We start from the raw sequence: 18435 nt of genomic DNA on the forward strand, positions 1-18435 counted from the left end.
ATTTAAAAAAGTACTTAAGTCACTTTAAAAAAAAAAGCATTATGTTGATATTGAATCAAAATAGAAGGCCTTACATTTTGGGCAAAGGACCTTCATTATTAAGACCCTGTTCTTACAAAGAAATTCTCAGAATCATATAGGAAAACCTTCACAGGGTTAACCTAGCATGTATTTGATAGAACAGCTGGATAAATGCATTCAAACAATCTTAGAAATAAAGCAACCTAAGAATAACAGGCAGAAATATATTTAGTTCATTAGATCATATTTAAACCAGTCCTTATAGTTAGAATGCTTGTGCTGTCTTTTCTGGGCATGTGAGGTACACAATGAATCCTTTCACTTGTAAGCAGTGCCATACAACTGAAACACAACCCCAAACACTGTTTTTTCCTCAAGCATTGCTTTTTGGTTTTTTTCCCAGGGTATTTCTTATTGACACATTATTTAAAAATTAATAACAAGTCATAAAAATATTGTAAGTCTATTACTTTTCTTTCAAATCTCAAACCACTTAATCAGGATAAAGTAGAAATGACTGTGTGCACCCTCTTTATAATTAATGCTTAAAATTAGAAAAGAATAACTTACAGAGATTTCATAATTTTTAAGAAGGCAAATCCCTTAAATAACTGTGACCTTTTATCTTGGTTGCATGATATAAAATGGTAGTATAAAGACTAATATTATTTTGGTTAAGAATATGTACTTTGTAGATAGCTATTTTGTATTTAAGCTACTTGGATATATTTCTCAACCTTAATTCTCACACATTAGCACTCCAATAGGTCAATTCAGAAACAGCTTACCAACACAAGCGTTCAGATAAGACCTATTTAAAAGAGCATATTTTAAACATATTAAAGGAATAGTTAAATTATAATGAAAATATCACAATTAGAGAAGGATATTACAGAAAAAATAGATGCCTAAGTTGACATGGAACTTACATGGGTATTATTTAATCAGTAGTTTAAGGCGATCCAAATCTTCTGTCACTGGAGAGGAAAATGTCACACAGTCCCATGCGCAGTCCAAAGAATGAAATTTATATTCCCAGAGACAGCTGTTAAGCATTCAATCCCATAGACAACAGTTCCTGAGTAGCTTAGCACATAAGACCCAAAAGCATACAACTGAGTCAAATCTGCAACCATGGATTTTAAGGAAAATATGTATCTTAAACAATAATGCAGCAAAATTCTATACCCATTTTAGAGTAAAGAGTGTTGGGGTCTTCATTTTTTAAAAGACTATGTTCCCACCATATTCTGAAGGGATGTGTTTTATATGAGGATATACCGGGCTTTATGTGAATCCACTATAACACTAGATTATTAGAATGACAGGATATAATTTCCAATCTACTTAAGTCAGTTTAGGCACAATTCTCTGGAATTGTTTGCAAGAGAACTCGTAGGGTTAGAAATCCGAAGAATGTAATTTAAATCCTCAGGCTACCTAGTTATATTGACTTGCAATTGGAAGTTAACTGCTTGCTCTTCTTTTTCCCAATTTATCAAGGTATGAATCATTTTGACATGTGTATGCACTGTAAAATGATTGCCATAATCAAGTTAATTAACATATTAATTACTCTTATTTTTATAATCAAAGAACAGAGAAAACTAAATAAAAGAATAATAATAAGAGCTAAGAGATGAGTAGTATACAATACTTGACAGGAGCCTGACAATTAGTAGGCACTCAAACAACACTCCCCTTTTCATCACCCCTACCCTTTTCATCACTCCCACTTCCTACAAGCCTCCTCCCCTCTCCCTTCTCTGCTTTATTTTCCACAGGTCATTTATCACCATCAAAGAAGTTCTGCCAATTGACTTTTGTTTTTGTCCTGTCTTTGCACCTGCTAGACTGTTGTTTTTTTGAAGAGGGGGATGCTTGTCTGTTTAATTCACTACTGAACTCCCATAGCATAGAACAAGCTCATGGTTGCTAATAAGTTGAATAAATGGACACACACACTGAATATTATAACCATAATAATACTTTAAAAATCGTGAGAATGAGTGGAAATGAGAGGCTATTATGCTGCTTGTTCATACCATGGATGTTTAATGGTTTGATACAGATTAAGAACATCTGCTAAAAAAACAAATGGAATCTGAGTGTGAATTTGGTATTCATCACTTCCTAACTGTATGACTTGTTGCGAACTACTTTACCTCTCTTAAACATAGTAGAAATATCTTCCTCACAGAACTGCTGTGGAGATTAAAAATGATAATGTGAAAGTTGTGGCACAGAGCCTGACATAGTTTTTGTTTAACAAATAATTATTGCTAGGCTTGGTGGCTTACATCAGCACTTTGGAAGGCTGAGATGGGCGGATCATTTGAGTTCAGGAGTTTGAGACCAGCTGGGCCAACATGGTGAATCTTCATCTCTACCAAAAAAATAAAAGTTAGCTAGGTGTGGTGATCCTTGTCTGTAATCCCAGCTACTCAGGAGGCTGAGACAGGAAAATCGCTTGAACCCGGAGGCAGAGATTGCAGTGAACTGAGACTGAGCCACTACATTCTAGCCTGGGCAATAGAGTGTGACTCTGTCTCAAAAAAAAAACAAAAACAAAATACAACAAATAATTGCTACAGTTATCATTGGCTATTTTGCAAAATTTTATTTTAGAAAATGTATTAAGTATGGAGAGAAAGAAATACTGAAAATTATAGAAAAGTATAAAATGAGAAGCCTCAATCCCCAATTCTATTCCTCAGAAGTAACAAATGTGTGTGTTAACCTTCCCCCAGTAATTTCATAATTTCCTGAAGTATATTAGCCATTTTTATTTCAAAACATTTGTAACAATATCCTTTTTCACCTTTCCCCCCCATAAATCGGCTTGTGTCTTTATTAATTAGTAGGAAAATAGTCTTCTGACATTGGAAATTTTTTTTACAATTTGACATTTTTGGTTGTAACTTACAAGTTGCATTTTGTATAACTTACAAAAATGTTTACATTTTTATTCTATAAACTTTGAGTCATTTCATTTTGAGGATTGTGTCATGCTTTGAAAGCCTTTTTCCAGTTTGAGAATACAAAAAATAAACTTTCTTTTAGCATTTTTACAGTTAAAAAAAGTCCTTTTATCAGTACTTTTGAAAAAGCCAATTCATGGAATTCAACGCTTGTGAAATAAAAGAGGAAGAGTACAGTAAATTAAGTAACAAATATTGCAACATATTTGAGAAGCAAATGACAGCTGTGTAATAAGAGTTTTGGAAGAAGAATCACATGACCCAAGTACTGCTCACTGCCTTATTAGTAGGAATTGTGCACTAGGAAAGACATAATCAGTGTATTACTGTTGTCCTTTTTTTTGTTAAATGGGGTAACCTATAAAATATACCTACCCTTTAAGCTGAAGATCAAATCAAACTTTAAAATGTAGAGTTACATGCAGATACAAGAATATTTTACAGTAGTAGATACCATTTAAAATTGTTTTTTTTACAGTTCAGCAAATGAAAAGTATTTTAGTATAACTTGCATTGTAATACTAGATTGAATGGGTAAACAAAGACTTATAAATTACAAAGATGATCATATAATAAGACAGGTAACACATAGTGGGAGCTTACTGCCTGCCAGGTGTTGAGCTAAGTATTTCTCATATATTACCTTGCTGACTGACTAATTATACCACCTTACTAAGCTCTTTAGATGACTAGCTGAGTTCGCATAGCTAGTACTCGCCAGAACAAGGGCTATAACTCAAGCAGTTGTTATATATGACTGAAGGACCTATACACTTTTACATATTCCTCTCAAAATCTTTGTACAAATTGAATAGTAATTTTGGCCTGATATTACATTAAGAGCAAAATAACATCTAGACACAACACAGTCAGGCAATGAACAGTGAACATTTTCTGTAAGTGACAATCAACAGAATTATTTTAGATTAAATAAAACATAAACTTTCATTCTAATGACCTATGAAGGACTCATAACATTAGTTACCAATGTAAAACTGGGCAGCATTTGTTTCTTCACTTTAATCTTTAGGGAATACTAATCATGGAGATTTATACATGACAATGGGCACATTATACACACTTATGCATATATATATATATATATATAATATATGAACACTTACTTTTCAGCTGCTAGCTCATTACTTATAGAGTATTAAAGTTTTAGTATGTTCTACCTGTTTTATAAGTTGAGGAAGAACTTCACATGCAGTAATAAAAAAATCTATGTAATTTAAAAGGAATATTAAATTACAAAAGACAAGAGCATCATGTAATGCCGGTGAAATGTTGAAAACTGAAATGGAGATTTCTAATATCACCTTTAAAAGAAAATTTCAAGAACATAATTAAAGGTGAAATTCGGAGTATCAGAATAATTTAGACTTAAACCACATGACCTAATAAATTGAAAGCCAGGACAGAAAGAAGCATATTGCATTAAAAATAGAAAATAATCTTACCTATACGTTTAATAGAAGTCATGCTAGAATCACCAATTAAAGAGAGAGAACACCTCTGTATAGATCTCATGTGGGCAAGGCCAAATCAGTATGTAAATTTCACAGGCCATCTCAAAATACTGGCAAACCTAATTCTTACTTGAACAGTTCACAAAAATAATTCTCTAAGTAGGAAAAAAATTGGTCAACATTTAAATGATGCTAAGAAACAAGAAAATGTCATGATCAGCATAGTTAGGTAAATTGTGTTCATATGGAAACTAATTATTTAAGGAAAAAATAGAAATAATTCGGGTAAAAGAATAACTAGGCCTCAAAGCATAGTGTGCTGAAATAGCAGGAAAAAAATTAATAATTCATAGCCAAAACAAGCATTTGGTTGATGAGCACCAAATTTTATAAATGTTGATAAAAAAATAGCAATTAATTTGGAATTTCACCAGGCAGAAAGATAAAAAACTTCACTGTAATTAAGGGTACAACAAATTGTAGTTCTGAGAAATATAATAGCCCTGGACTGAAAAGGTAGTCCCTAAAGTGGAATCTTAAATATAAACTAATAAAATAATTTTGAGAGGGTTCAGAGAAATAATTTAACTTTGCATTGGCTCTAGGCTTGGCCATAATGATGTGTTTTAAAATGATATTGGGTTTTTCTTATTTTGTTTAAACAATAAAAAATTGATCAGCATGATGAATATATTAAAACAGAAAAATATAAAGAAATCAAGTGAAAGATGACATAAAATCATTTTTGTTCCATTTAATAAACACCCTAAACCACACTGACAAGTCTATTTTTTAAAAAATGATATTAACATTAGCATTAACTGACCATCTGTTACCACAAGTTTAAAGATACAGCACACTTGGGCATTAGCTTCCTAAAAGACTAAAATACATATACAGACATGCATGTATACACACAGGGACACAGAAGCATACCTCATTACATTTATTTTAAAGCTTGTGGGGTAAAGTTTCTAAGAAGCATATAAAAATTTTTTAATTAAGAGAACACACAGGAAATAAACATCTCTGATGCCTTTCTTGTTCTTTTTGTTTGCTTGTTTGTTTTATGAGTGGAGAAGTGATCTTTCTGCCCTGAGACTTCACAGAATTATTTGGCACAAACCCCGCAGCTGAGTGGCATGGCAGCTTCTGCTAATAGTTTCAAAGGAATATAAAACAACCTATCAAATCCTATAGTGAAGTCATAAAGTCGTTTTCCAGCTTGGTTCTCAAAAACCTTAAGGGAAGGTTTTGCTCTGGGACAAGCTTCAGTTTTCTGTCTTCCAAGAGACTAACAGATTTAGTTTGGAGTGCTAATTTGCAAATGAATCCCTTGCAATAACTTGACACATATTCTTAAGATTTCTAAGAATCTATAGGATTAAAAGTGGGAACATCTTACACTAAATGCATTTTTGAGTTTTAACAAAACGTAATACTTTGTAAAAAGCAAATACATATAGGTGTGTTTTATACATTTATATATTTATGGGTGTGTATGTATGTGTGTGTGTGTGTGTGTGTGTGTGTGTGTATATATATATAAAACTTCCAGAAATGTTTTTCTGGAAATGTTGTGAATTATTTAAATCACTTTGTTTATATCATATTTACATGAGTATAGTCTAGAAAATATTAGAATTCAGACATTTAAAAGTGGCAAACTGTTATTCCGTGATACATGAGACAAATATCTTAGATATTCAGAATCATTCAGAAACACTGAAACCCTGCAAATGTCCTGGATGTCTCTTTGTGATAGCTGGTTATCTTCTTGAATTAAAAAAAATTCCAAACTTATCAGCAGTAGAATAAAACCTTCACTTCGGAATTTCCACACTTAAATTTTGAATAATTGAGAACTCTGACTTACCTATTAAACTTCATTTTAGCCCTGAGACTTTAGTAGCAGCATTTAAATTTGCTTCACACTATGAAGCAATGACAATGGACTTAATAAAATACTGCATCTTGTGGTTATGCAGAGGGAAATCTTTCATCCTTCTAACTCTACTAGGTAGGTTGAGGTATCATGGACCCTGTCATTATGAAAGTGTCTATCATCCTCACTGTTCTCCAGCAAACAAGGAAGGACTCAAAACATGTTTACTGTGATCATCCCCTTTCAGATTCTAAATGTCACTGTTCTTTTTTTGTTCTGGGGTTGTGACTTAAGTAAACAATAGTAGGTATGGAATCTTAATTGCTGTGGAATGTCTCCCTCAAAAGACACCACTAGTCCTGCTACTTCTGCAGTGTTCAATTTGTACTTAGATCCTCAGAGACTTCTAGGACATGATGTTTTATTGGCTTTTGGAACCCAAGGTCTCTTGGTTGTGGTATGTAGGTGTGCAAACTGTCCTGTTCTACAGTGCCCCAGTTCACAGGTAAAGACACAAATATAAACTGAAATTTTATGTTTCCCATGTTTCTGTGTACTCTGCAATACTCCTTTTGTTAACCACACAGTGCTTTCGTATTCAGAGTGAATATTCTAAGTATATTTATTTTACCAAGCAGCATTTACAAGGCTTGGAGTGACATCCTCCATGTATTCCAAGGACTAAAAACATTTTCTGGACATGATCCAAGATAATTGCAAGGCTGTTTTCCTCTCAGTTTCCCCTCTGGGAAAACTGAGTAATCACAATAGGCAGGAGGAAAGGAGCCTGCAGTGAACAAAAATTTGAGGTGAAAAAAATCCATAAAAACACGGAAACCACACCATTTCTGCAATCCCAATTAAATGCATCAAGTATTTCCCATGCTATATAGAAGCACATCCCAAAAGACTGGTTATTAATAATAAGCTTTCAGTATAGACTTTTCTCTTAATTTTTTCTTCTTTGATTGTCCCACATTTGTCTGTTCTGGTTGATTTTTGACTATTGACATTGCATTTTTATCTTGATTTTCTTTCAAAATGGCACCTAGTTTTAGGTATGTAAATTTATAACTGTCTCCAGATCAACTTCATAAAATTTCACAAAGAAAAACATAAATATTTCTAAATTAGAAGAAATTATAAGTTCACTAGCTCTTCTTCTCCTTTTATGAATGTGCTCATTTGATCCACTTATAAGATACTTGTTTTGATGAGCATACTGCCCCAATGACAGTTTGATATGCAATAGTGAGTCTGCAAATATCATCAAAAAATATTTCAGTCAAAACTAAACCTTTTCTGCCACTTCATCTCAACTTCACATTTAGCACCCTAGGTATTAAATATTTTAATTTTTCAAACTATCAAAATTCAAAAAATGAAGATAAAATTTGTGCTATTTACTAATTTTTCCCTGGCTTATCTGCCAGGTTAGGGGAAAAATAAAAGAAATAGAGCAGTGAGTTTCTTTTTAAGTCTTTTGATGCAAATTAATTACCTAGAAAAGTTTTAGGATACCAGAAAAAAAGCTATAAATGAATATATATATGTAAAAGCTACTGTTGAATATATCAGTCTCCAGAAAAATCCTCATCCCATTCTGGGTGAGTAAGATTAAAAATAGGCAATGTCTACTTTAAAATAATCCAATAAAGAGATGTATGTGTACACACAGAACACAGAAGCCTCCCTGATTACATTTTTTTAAAGCTTGTGGGGTGAAGTTTCTAAGAAGCATACAAAAATATATATATTTTAAAAAAAACCACACAGGAAATAATACATCTCTGAGTATTAGGGTGTATGTTGAGGGATTTGCTTGTTTGTACACATAAAGCACAATGAATAAAGGACAAAATTCAGCCATCTCAGTTAACTGAATTATAATCGCCAAGGGTTATCAATATACATAAGCATTTTCCAGAGAAAAGAAAGCAACATTTCAAGACTTCTCAACTCCAGATCTATAATTTTATCTTGTGTAATAAGGAGCATCTGTGTTCCAGAAAGTCTTGGCTGGTTAGTTTCCAGAGATGCCCTTTAACACTAAGTTCAGAGAGAAATATTCAAAAGTTTCTCCATATATTGATGTGAAAATATTAATATGGTATTGTCTCTAAAAATATCAAGGTACTATTTAATATTCTTATTTAATTAAATAGGGAGCATTATAGGAACATACCTATTCCCCCAAAACTCATGAAAGTGTACTCCTTTTTTCCACAGCAGTGGGAATTGATTTTTCTATCATCATCTATTCTCTATTCCAATTCCCACTGCCTATGTATAAGAAGGAGGAAGCATAGAGCCATGCTGCTGGAGGCCCTCAAGGAAAGCCAGACTGTGTCAAACCAGAGAGAGCAGAGAAAGTTAAGAAGAGGTAGCAATTGGGCTGGGCGCAGTGGCTCACGCCTATAATCTCAGCACTTTGGGAGGCCGAGGCGGGTGGATCACGAGGTCAAGAGATCGAGACCATCCTGGTCAACATGGTGAAACCCCCGTCTCTACTAAAAATACAACAAAATTAGCTGGGCATGGTGGTGCACGCCTGTAGTCCCAGCTAATCAGGAGGCTGAGGCAGCAGAATTGCCTGAACCCAGGAGGCGGAGGTTGCGGTGAGCCGAGATCGCGCCATTGCACTCCAGCCTGGATAACAAGAGCGAAACTTCGTCTCAAAAAAAAAAAAAAAAAAAAAAAAAAAGAAGAGGCAGCAATAATTTGATCCACCTGTGCCAGAAGAGTGCTAACACTGGAGTTTTCAATTATATGGGCAATCCTGTCCTCATATGGATTCATCTAATTTAGGTTTGTGAAAGGAAAACAAATCTTGGGGCCCCCAAATCACCAAGCTAAAAGGAAGAGTCAATCTGGGAATTGCTAGGGCAAACCTGCCTCCCATTCTAATCAAAGTCACTTCTCTGCTCACTAAGCTAAAAGCCTATCTGATGGTCTCCTTTGGAGAGGCTAATCAGAAACGCAGAAGAGTGCTGCCATTTGTCTCTTACCTACCTATGACCTGGAACCCCCTCCCCAATTCCAGTTGTCCCATGTTTTTGCTTTGTGTTGTCCTGCCTTTCCAGACCGAACCAGTTTTCATCTTACAGATGTTGATTGATGTCTTAGGTCTCCCTAAAATGCATAAAACTTGAACCATCATGGGTACATGTTGTCAGGACTCCTGAGGCTGTGCCATAGGCATGTGTCCTCAACCTTGGCAAAATAAACTTTCTAACTTAACTGAGATCTGTCTCATATATTTGGAGTTTGCGGGCTGAAAGCACCCAAACTGATACCTTGTGATTCTGTTTAAAACATGGGTTAAAATAATAGATATTTTAATAAACTTCTGGCTCATAAGTGCAGTCAAGAAGCATGGCTTACCCAGTGGGTCTCTTAAAGTAGGAGAAAGCAAAAAAAAAATATTTCTGCAAAATGGTTTTCTATACTCTATGTAACAAATGTAGATATTAATATAACATAAAGCACATATACCATGTGACTATATTTTACTCGTCTATATAGCTTTAGAATGTTTAGTGTTCCACTTATAGAAAGGATTCCAAATAGCTCTATTCATCATTTGTTCATTCATAAGTAGCAAGAGAGTAGGTCACAATGAAGCTCCCTAAAACGTATTACTGGAAATCATGTTGGCAGTGGTTAGCATTATATTCCAGAGTTTTAAATAGTGCCTGATACACAATAGGTACTCAAATGTTTGCTGAATTGATGCTGAATAAACTATAAGTCTAGGTATCAAAGCACAGATCTATTTAAAGGTATGCATGTTGTTAAATACTTTTGTAGGAGAAGAGGTACCTTTATTTATCCAAGTATCTGACCAAGTTTAAATGCACTGATGATTTTCCAGATGTGCATTTTTTATGTTTAATAAAAATAGACACCAGGCATGAAATGGAATAAAGAACAGATGTACTCTTCTTCACGCCAAAATCTCAACTTAATAAACAGGTTTGATTGTTCCATATTAGCAAATATTCTTATAAAAGGCTTTAATTCTTTCCTTTCATAAGTTTTAACTATAATACAAAATTGAATGATGTGCTTCCACACAATGAGCTTTTCCCAAACATTTTTAATGATTCAGTGTACCAGTTGTGTTTATGTATCCATTGGCAGAAACACATGTATTGATTAAAATTAAGTTTTGTAAAATTTATTAAAATAATTCAATCACACCAAAAAGCATGATTAAACATTAAATGTGTATCATTAAATAGTTGTATTGATTTGCTTTTGCCTATTGAAGACTCTCCAAGTCTTATGAATATTTGTAATCTACCACCTAATATTTTTTATATGCCAATCTATTATTTTCTTAAAGACTAACACATATGATCCCGTGACGAGAGTTTGATTCCTTTGGGTTGTTTAGTGTTCTGGACTGCTCATTTATTTTGTTAAAGAGCAGTGGGCCTGTAGTCTAACTAAAAATATGCCCCTTTGTAAGGGAGGGGGTCAATATGGTGTACTAACTGAAGCCTTAAGCAAGGACCCCTGGGAATTGGCTTTTCTATTCCAATGAGAATTAATTGCAAGAAAATAACCTAAGTTCTGTCTTTGTACTTGTTTCCATCTGTGAGATGAGAAATATCACCATCCACAGGGGCATAGCCTGGTTGAACTGAGGTACTAGAGGATTCAAAAATAATTTCATTACTTGCAGAATTACGTGGCAATGGATAAAATATAAAGAAAAATTTTAAATATAATCATATGTAACATTGTTCTGTAAAAACCTGAGTCAGACTGATTCACTCTCAAGAGAACCTTTAATATGATGAAGTCTTAAATATCAAAACAAAATGCATAAATGCCAAAACCCAGGAGAAAAGGACAGTAAATAGAACCTTGTAATAGTCTGTCTCAAGGGAGCATGCTGGCTCTACTTTTGCTATTGACTGTGCTAAAAACAAAAGTTGGAATCAATAGGGAGATAAGATAAATGCAATACTCACATATGAAGAGGTACAGAGAAGATTGTAGCTTATTTATAGTGTGAAACAATAGAACCTGTTATTAAAATCTAACAGCATGACTAAAATCAGGAAGGGCAACATTTTTGTAAATGTACTCCAGGGAACAAATGTTCAAACAAAGGATGAAAATATGTTCCTTAATGTCTTTCCCATGATTGAAAAAATGTGCTCTTCAAGTAAATTGCTTTTCTAATACATTTGTATATCAGATTTCAAGGTCTATTATTTAGGACATAAGATTTAAAAAATAAATACTACTGTAACATCTTTTACATATGAATAGGGAATTTGTAATGTAAACTGAAATTATTAAATTATACTATATGTGCATAAATTTATTTATTATTTGGATAGAAGTATTAATAAAAGCTAAATTTGCAGAGTTGGCACATAGATAATAGACTATACTAGTTTTGTTTTCTCATGCTTTTAATATAGTACAAATCACAAATCACATACCATAGATTTAAGCTTAGGCAATGGCCTGGTAACTGGCAGACAGTATACATTTCACATCTAAAAATACATTCAGAATTTGAGCTTCATTTACATGTAGTTTTAAACCATTATAAATCATAATTTATTATTTTCAAAATTTGATAGGTTACAAAATTTAGCTCAATAGTATAAATAATAAAAATACTAGTATGATAAAGAACTTATCTGAATATTCTTACCAGCAAAATATGGAGATTTGCCACCAGGCCAGCTAAGTTAGTTTTGCAGTCACTGATAAATTGGGTTGCCATAGCAAGCCCATAGTCACTGAGTTTCTAAGCAACATGAGACTCCACAGACTGCAGATAGTTAGGAGTCGCTGATCTTTCATCATCTCTTAAGGAAAAAATACAAAAACTTGTAGGGCCAAACTCAATGGCAGACCCCCTGATTACCCAGGAGAGCCGTGATCTCCATACAATACACCCCTGTATTGATACTCAGTTTACTGAATAATAATATTTGTCCTGGGGAATTATTGGATTATTCACAGTGCTAAGTGGATGAAATTAGTTATAGAAAATGGTCAGTACCTGGTATGTGTTGAGCAGACAAATATTTGTTGAATCAGTGAACAAAATGTCATACATCATCCAACTCTTTAGAGACATTTGCATAATACTAGCCATCATAAATTCCTTGCCTTTTAAGAAGAACGTGTTTGTTTAGTAGCATTACTATATAGTATGTCACTTCAATTTCTTTGTTTCTAATTATTGTAGCATAGGTAACATGGGTCATTGTAAATCAGTAATTCCTTGAGGTCTTCTGTTGAAATATTTAATTGCAGCTTGTCTTGAATACTTGACTCACAATATTAACCACCCAAATGACAAATAGAATTGCATAGACCTGAAGTACAAGCAAGGTTATGATTGTTTTGAATGAGCATGCATTAGCATTTCCCATGTCTATCTATAAACACCTTCAGTTCCTTATCTTCACACAATGCTCACTGAGGCAAACCATGGTCTCCTGCCCTCTCTTTTAATACATCAGGCTCAGTTTCCAACTGTTTTAGATAATCACAATAAAGTTAAGGCGTATGGCTTGTTTCTATAGAACAACATATCACAATGCAAGTCCAAATAAAATAAGACCAATAGAAATAATCATTTGTGACCATCAAAACAATTATCCCATAATCTGCAAAATTTTAGCTAGTTCCAGTACCCCCCATTTTTCTACATTTCCCATTATTCTGGGTAGCTAATTCTTACCATGGAAAATATCTTAGAAATTGTTTGCAAATTGAAAACTGTCTTTAATGGTTAATTTTTAAAAACACTACTTCATATATCCTATTGGCTATTGCATCAGAGGTTCAGTAGCCCATGCCAAACAATACAATGACTAAATCCTCTAACGTGAAAGTAAAATAAACATTCAAAGTCACCTCTCAAACAAGTCACAGTAGTCACTGTTGACTACTGTGACCATGCCAGGAATGCCAGCAGCAGAGACTACTTGTGATCTCTACTTGTCACTATTGAAATCAAAAGCAGGGGAGGATAGATTCCGCTTGCTCCAACATTGAGAAGTCACTACTCTGTCTTACAATATTAATATAAGAGAATCCAAATTTTTATAAGGACATTTATTATAATACATTTTTGGCTAAAAAATGACTATCTATAACTTAACAGTCTTCCTAGGTTATACTAGGAACTATATCCTAGTATTGCATTACTGTATTTTTGGTAAAGACAGGGTTTTGCCATGTTTTCCAGGCTGGTCTCGACCTTCTGGCCTCCAAGTGCTGAGATTACTATGCCCGGCAGGATGTATACATATTCCTAAGAATAGAAGATGGCTGCACATGAATTTGCCCTATTCAGATATTCCTCCACTATTGCATGCGTAGAAGCATGTGCATGTTGGAGGGATTAGATTATTTCAAATATCTTTTGAATGCCCTCTTACCACTTACTAATGAAATAATTACTGACAACTCATAGTAAAAAACATTTGACCCACTTTCTCCACTTTCTTTTAGATACAACCTCGCATCTATAAGTTTGAAACAGGCTGCCTATATGCCTACAATGCCCCATGAATTCTACTCCCTGCGAGAAGAGAGAGAAATGCGAATATATCTTAAACTGAACAAGAACAAAGCAAAAGTCAGATCAAAGTAGGAAATTTTAAGCATTGCAAGCAAAGTGTGGAATCTTACATATTTAGATGAGGTAACTTTACTGTGATTACACAGGAATATTTACCATTAGAAGTCCGACGAAAGAGTTCAAGGCCACAAATGTTTAATGCACTTTCAAAACGCTAGTTGGGAAGACCAGGGAATTAGCACCGCAGACTCTGGTTGTGTTTGCCCCAAGTGCTGGGTCAAATCACTGCTGTACATCAGTCAGTCCCACCTCCTAGTGTCCAAGAATGGCTGTGGAATTCTGATTGACACTTCTGTGAGACAGTGGTATTCCTAAATCAAAGCAAATTCTGCCGCCAGTGTTTGTTAACCTCTCTAGCTTAAAAATGAGCTGCTCTTCACCCTGGTTCTTGCCTTTAAAAAAAGAAACAATTACTCTGTGACGTCTAAAAGCACACAGAAGCATTCCCCTCTCCAGGGATATGCCTACTTTCTCATAGTAACTCCCTTGACTCACTCCATCCTGTGCCTTTGTAAGAGGACTTTACAGTCCTCCCAGGAACCACGTAACAACATGTATACTGGTCTGGGAGAAGAAACAGAGCATCAGCGAATATTCCAGTTTGTGGAAAGCTGGAGATGAGGGAAATGTTGGGCAGGGCCCTGCAAGACTAACAAGTTCAGGCTGATAATAACTGTTTTGTTGCAAAGGGAATTAAGCAATATTTGATGAGTACTATATTATATATGCGATATATATCAAATAAATTAAAACAAAAGGAAATACACTCTAAAAATAAGTATTAATCACCGTATATTCTAAATGAGACCAAAAATACAGCTTTTTCCAAGATCACTTAAGGTAGTCATTCTCTGAGGATTAATGTTGATGACGTACATTCTCATACACTCACATGCTGAATGAATATTTATCACATGGTCACTATGTGCTCAGAACTCTGCCACAAAGTAGAAGAAAATGTGACTCCTTCCTTGAGGATATATGTAATGTACTTCAAATACTTAGATATATATTATTGTATGTATATGAGAGTTTAGTACTTTTAGTGTACTTTCATGAAGTGGGCAGTTATCCTGGTTGAGAACATTCATTCTAGAGCTGGTCCCTAGCCTTTAATAGAAGTCCACAATTTAGTTATTTTTTCTCTCTTTAGAACAGAAGATTGACATAAGAAATACTAACAATGAGATTTCAATAGAGAAATTAATAATATCAGAGATTTATAAGCTAGCTAGAATTACTACTAGGTGTCTACTTTTACATAACAGAGTAAAAAAAATTGACCAAGGACTGCTGTCTAAAGTTTAGTTCAGAGATTGCCTAGTATCTACCTACAAATTTTAGAGCATTTTTGGTTTTTGAAGTTACCAGTATTTACCAAGACAATCCAATAATACTGTCTGTCCAAATTGGCCTAGGTAATTAAGTGTTGCTAGGTAGTTTCAAGGAGTTCACATTCTGGAGATGCAGCATATACACAGAAGACCATTCTGCATATAAATGCATAGGTAGAAGACCACAAAATCTCCTGGACTAATAGGAAATCCACATTTGTTCAGATATTAATAACGGTGACTCATGGTTCAAGGAACTTTCACCTACTTCTATGTAGAATACATGTCTTATTTCCTTTCTGATTTTCTCACTACAGACATCTAGTCCTGATCATTTAACAAATGTGAGCTCAGAGACTCCTAGAGTTACAAACACTTGTAAATCTTCCTAATGATTATTTTAAAAAAACAGAACTAGTATATTGCTTTGTTTTGCTCTTTTTTCTATTTTTCTCCACTTGTTACCTCTTTTTAACATCTTTCTCTAAGTTCTGCTGTGATTTTTGATACAGTATTGCTTTAATTTTTGGTGTATGCCATTATTCTTCTTTGTTCTCCTTCAGTAATGCTAGTGATATAGGATTTTTCTTTTTGTTCACTTTGTAAGCCAGGGATCCTTGGGCAGCCACGCTGCACTTGGGCCTCTCCTAGCCACACTGGCATGTCCCAGCTCACAGCAGCATCAGCAGCATTCAATGGTTCCCAAGCTCTTGTCCTAAGCTCCAGAAGAATGAGGATATGCTGAATATCAAAGGGTGAGGAGGACAGAGAAGACTTTTACTGAGTGATGAGAGTTTTCAGCAGAGAGGGGATGCGAAGGTGGTCCCCCTAACTGAAGGTGGGAAAGTCCCTGACGTGGCTGGGTCCAGGGCCTCTTATGGATTCAGAATGGGGAGTGTGTGCTGGCTTTAAGAAAGGTAAAGCAAAGGCACCACTCAAAGGTGGGCATGACAGTGTAGAAAACCAATTTGGAAAGGGAAGGTATATGTAAAATAGGTGAAGGGTGAGCATCAATCAGAGGAAAGCATGTGAAACAGGAAGACAAGTTCTCAATACAGTCTGAGGATTTAACTTACAGCTTGGCTTTCAGGCTTTAAACTGTCTTTGGCTTGGAGGTGGGAGTCCAGTGGGGACCTGCCGCTCTATGCCTAGGCATTCAGCTGCCGCCTGCCCTTCTTACTAGTTAACTTAATGTTAAGTGCCAAGATAACTGGAATAATTTATACCTCTTTTTCATTTCCATACACTGTTACTAGTGCCCTGTTACTAGTATGAAGTTAATTTTTATGATTATTTTGATCCTCTAGTGTTCTTTGGATTTTTTAAAAAAATATATGCATAACCTTGAATTTAAATTATTAAATGTAATATCTTATTTTTGTTCTAATATACTTATTTAATTCTTCCCTCACATATGGGACAACTTGAAAAATTCTATTAGAGTATATGGAAGAAGACAAATATTTGTTCACATACTAACCATGAGTCAGCTATCATGTTAAATGCTTTCATGTATTATTTGTCCCAAAGTATTCTATAAATTATTGCCAGTCACATGTTTACAGATGACACAAGAAAATATTAAGAAAATTAGATAAATATAAACATGCCCAGAATATAGGCACCCTCTACAGATACTGGAAGTTTGGTTTCAGACCAATGTAATAAAGTGAGTATCACAATAAACTGAGTTGCACAAATTTTGTTTCCTACTGTATATAAAAGTATGTTTACACCATACTGTATCCGATTAAGTATGCCATACCATTAAAAAAAGTACGTACCTTAACTTAAAAATACTTATTGCTAAAAAATGCTAACAATTATAACAATCTTTTTGCTGGTGAAGAATCCTCCCTGGATGTTGTTGGCTGCTGACTGATCTAGGTGGTGGTTGCTGAAGGTCTGGGTGGCTGTGGCAATTTCTTAAAATGAGATAATAATAAAGTTTGCCGCATCGCTTAGCAAAATTGTTATTCTATAGCATGCGATGCTGTTTGATAGCATTTTACTCACAATAGAACTTCTAAAACTGGGACAATCCTCTCAAACCTTGCCACCGCTTCATCAACCAACTTTATGTAACATTCTAAATTCTTTGTTGTCGTGTGGTGTTCTGATATATACCTTTTGTCCACCTTTCCTGGTTCAGAATTCCCATAGCCCTAGTTACAGACTTTTTGTTATTCTGTATATTAGGCTTCAGAAAACAGAATCTCCCTCCAGCCCTCCTTTCACTTGCCCCAAGGCAGGACCCTAATCTTTCTTCTCCCTTCTGATTGTGAGTCTCAAGACTCTCCCCAGAGAGGGTCCCACCCTATATCTTGGGGGAAGGAATGCTGAAGTCAGCAAGCTTCCATAAAAACTCAAGAGGGGCCGGACGCGGTGGCTCACGCCTGTAATCCCAGCACTTTGCTCCCAAAGTCGAGGCGGGTGGATCATGAGGTCAAGAGATCGAGACCATCCTGGTCAACATGGTGAAACCCCGTCTCTACTAAAAACATGAAAAATTAGCTGCGTATGGTGGCGCGTGCCTGTAATCCCAGCTACTCGGGAGGCTGGGGCAGGAGAATTGCCTGAACCCAGGAGGCGGAGGTTGCGGTGAGCCCAGATCGCGCCATTGCACTCCAACCTGAGTAACAACAGCGAAACTCTGTCTCAAAAAAAAACAAAATAATAACTCAAGAGGACTCGGTTTGGTGAGCTTCTGGATAGCTGAACTCTCGGAGGTTCCAGGGAGGGCATGGAAGCTCTGCACATCTTCCCCCACACCTCACCAGATGTATCTCTTCATATGTATCCTTTATAATAAACGAGTGAATATAAGTAAGCATTTCCCTTTCTATGAGCTATTTCAAACAAATTAATCAAACCCAAAGAGGGGGGTCATGAGAACCCCAACTTGAAGCTGGTCGGTAGTCCTGGAGGCTTGTCCTTGAGACTAGTTTCAAAAAAAGGGGGCAGTTTTGGGGACTAAGCCCCCAACCTGTGGGATCTAACTATCCCCATGTAGACAGTGTTGGAACTGAGTTGGAGAACATCCAGCTGGTGTTCGCTGCTTGGTGTGTGTGGAAAACCCCCACACTTTTTGTCATGGTGATGTTCTCCTGGTATT

The 18435-nt window shown here is 35.2% G+C and overlaps 1 protein-coding gene across 13 annotated transcripts in view; it reads right to left on the reverse strand.

Annotated features, from left to right (window-relative positions):
- Positions 1–18435, reverse strand: part of CD36 (CD36 molecule (CD36 blood group)) — a 126899-nt gene that overhangs the window by 40297 nt on the left and 68167 nt on the right. For 4 of the 13 annotated variants that reach the window (XM_078343006.1, XM_035253986.3, XM_078343003.1 and 1 more), the window contains exons 1-2: positions 14083–14178; positions 951–1107 (exon numbers count right to left, since the gene is read on the reverse strand). The exons of 6 other annotated variants lie outside the window; for them this stretch is intronic. The gene's annotated coding sequence lies outside the window, so the exon portion shown is untranslated. Of the gene's footprint in view, positions 1–950; positions 1108–14082; positions 14179–18435 lie in introns of those variants that run through there. 3 more of the 13 variants (XM_009002565.5, XM_078343002.1, XM_009002562.5) reach the window with 1 other exon arrangement.

The sequence above is a fragment of the Callithrix jacchus genome, chromosome 11 (genome assembly GCF_049354715.1).
Source record: "Callithrix jacchus isolate 240 chromosome 11, calJac240_pri, whole genome shotgun sequence".
Classification (NCBI taxonomy): domain Eukaryota; kingdom Metazoa; phylum Chordata; class Mammalia; order Primates; family Cebidae; genus Callithrix; species Callithrix jacchus.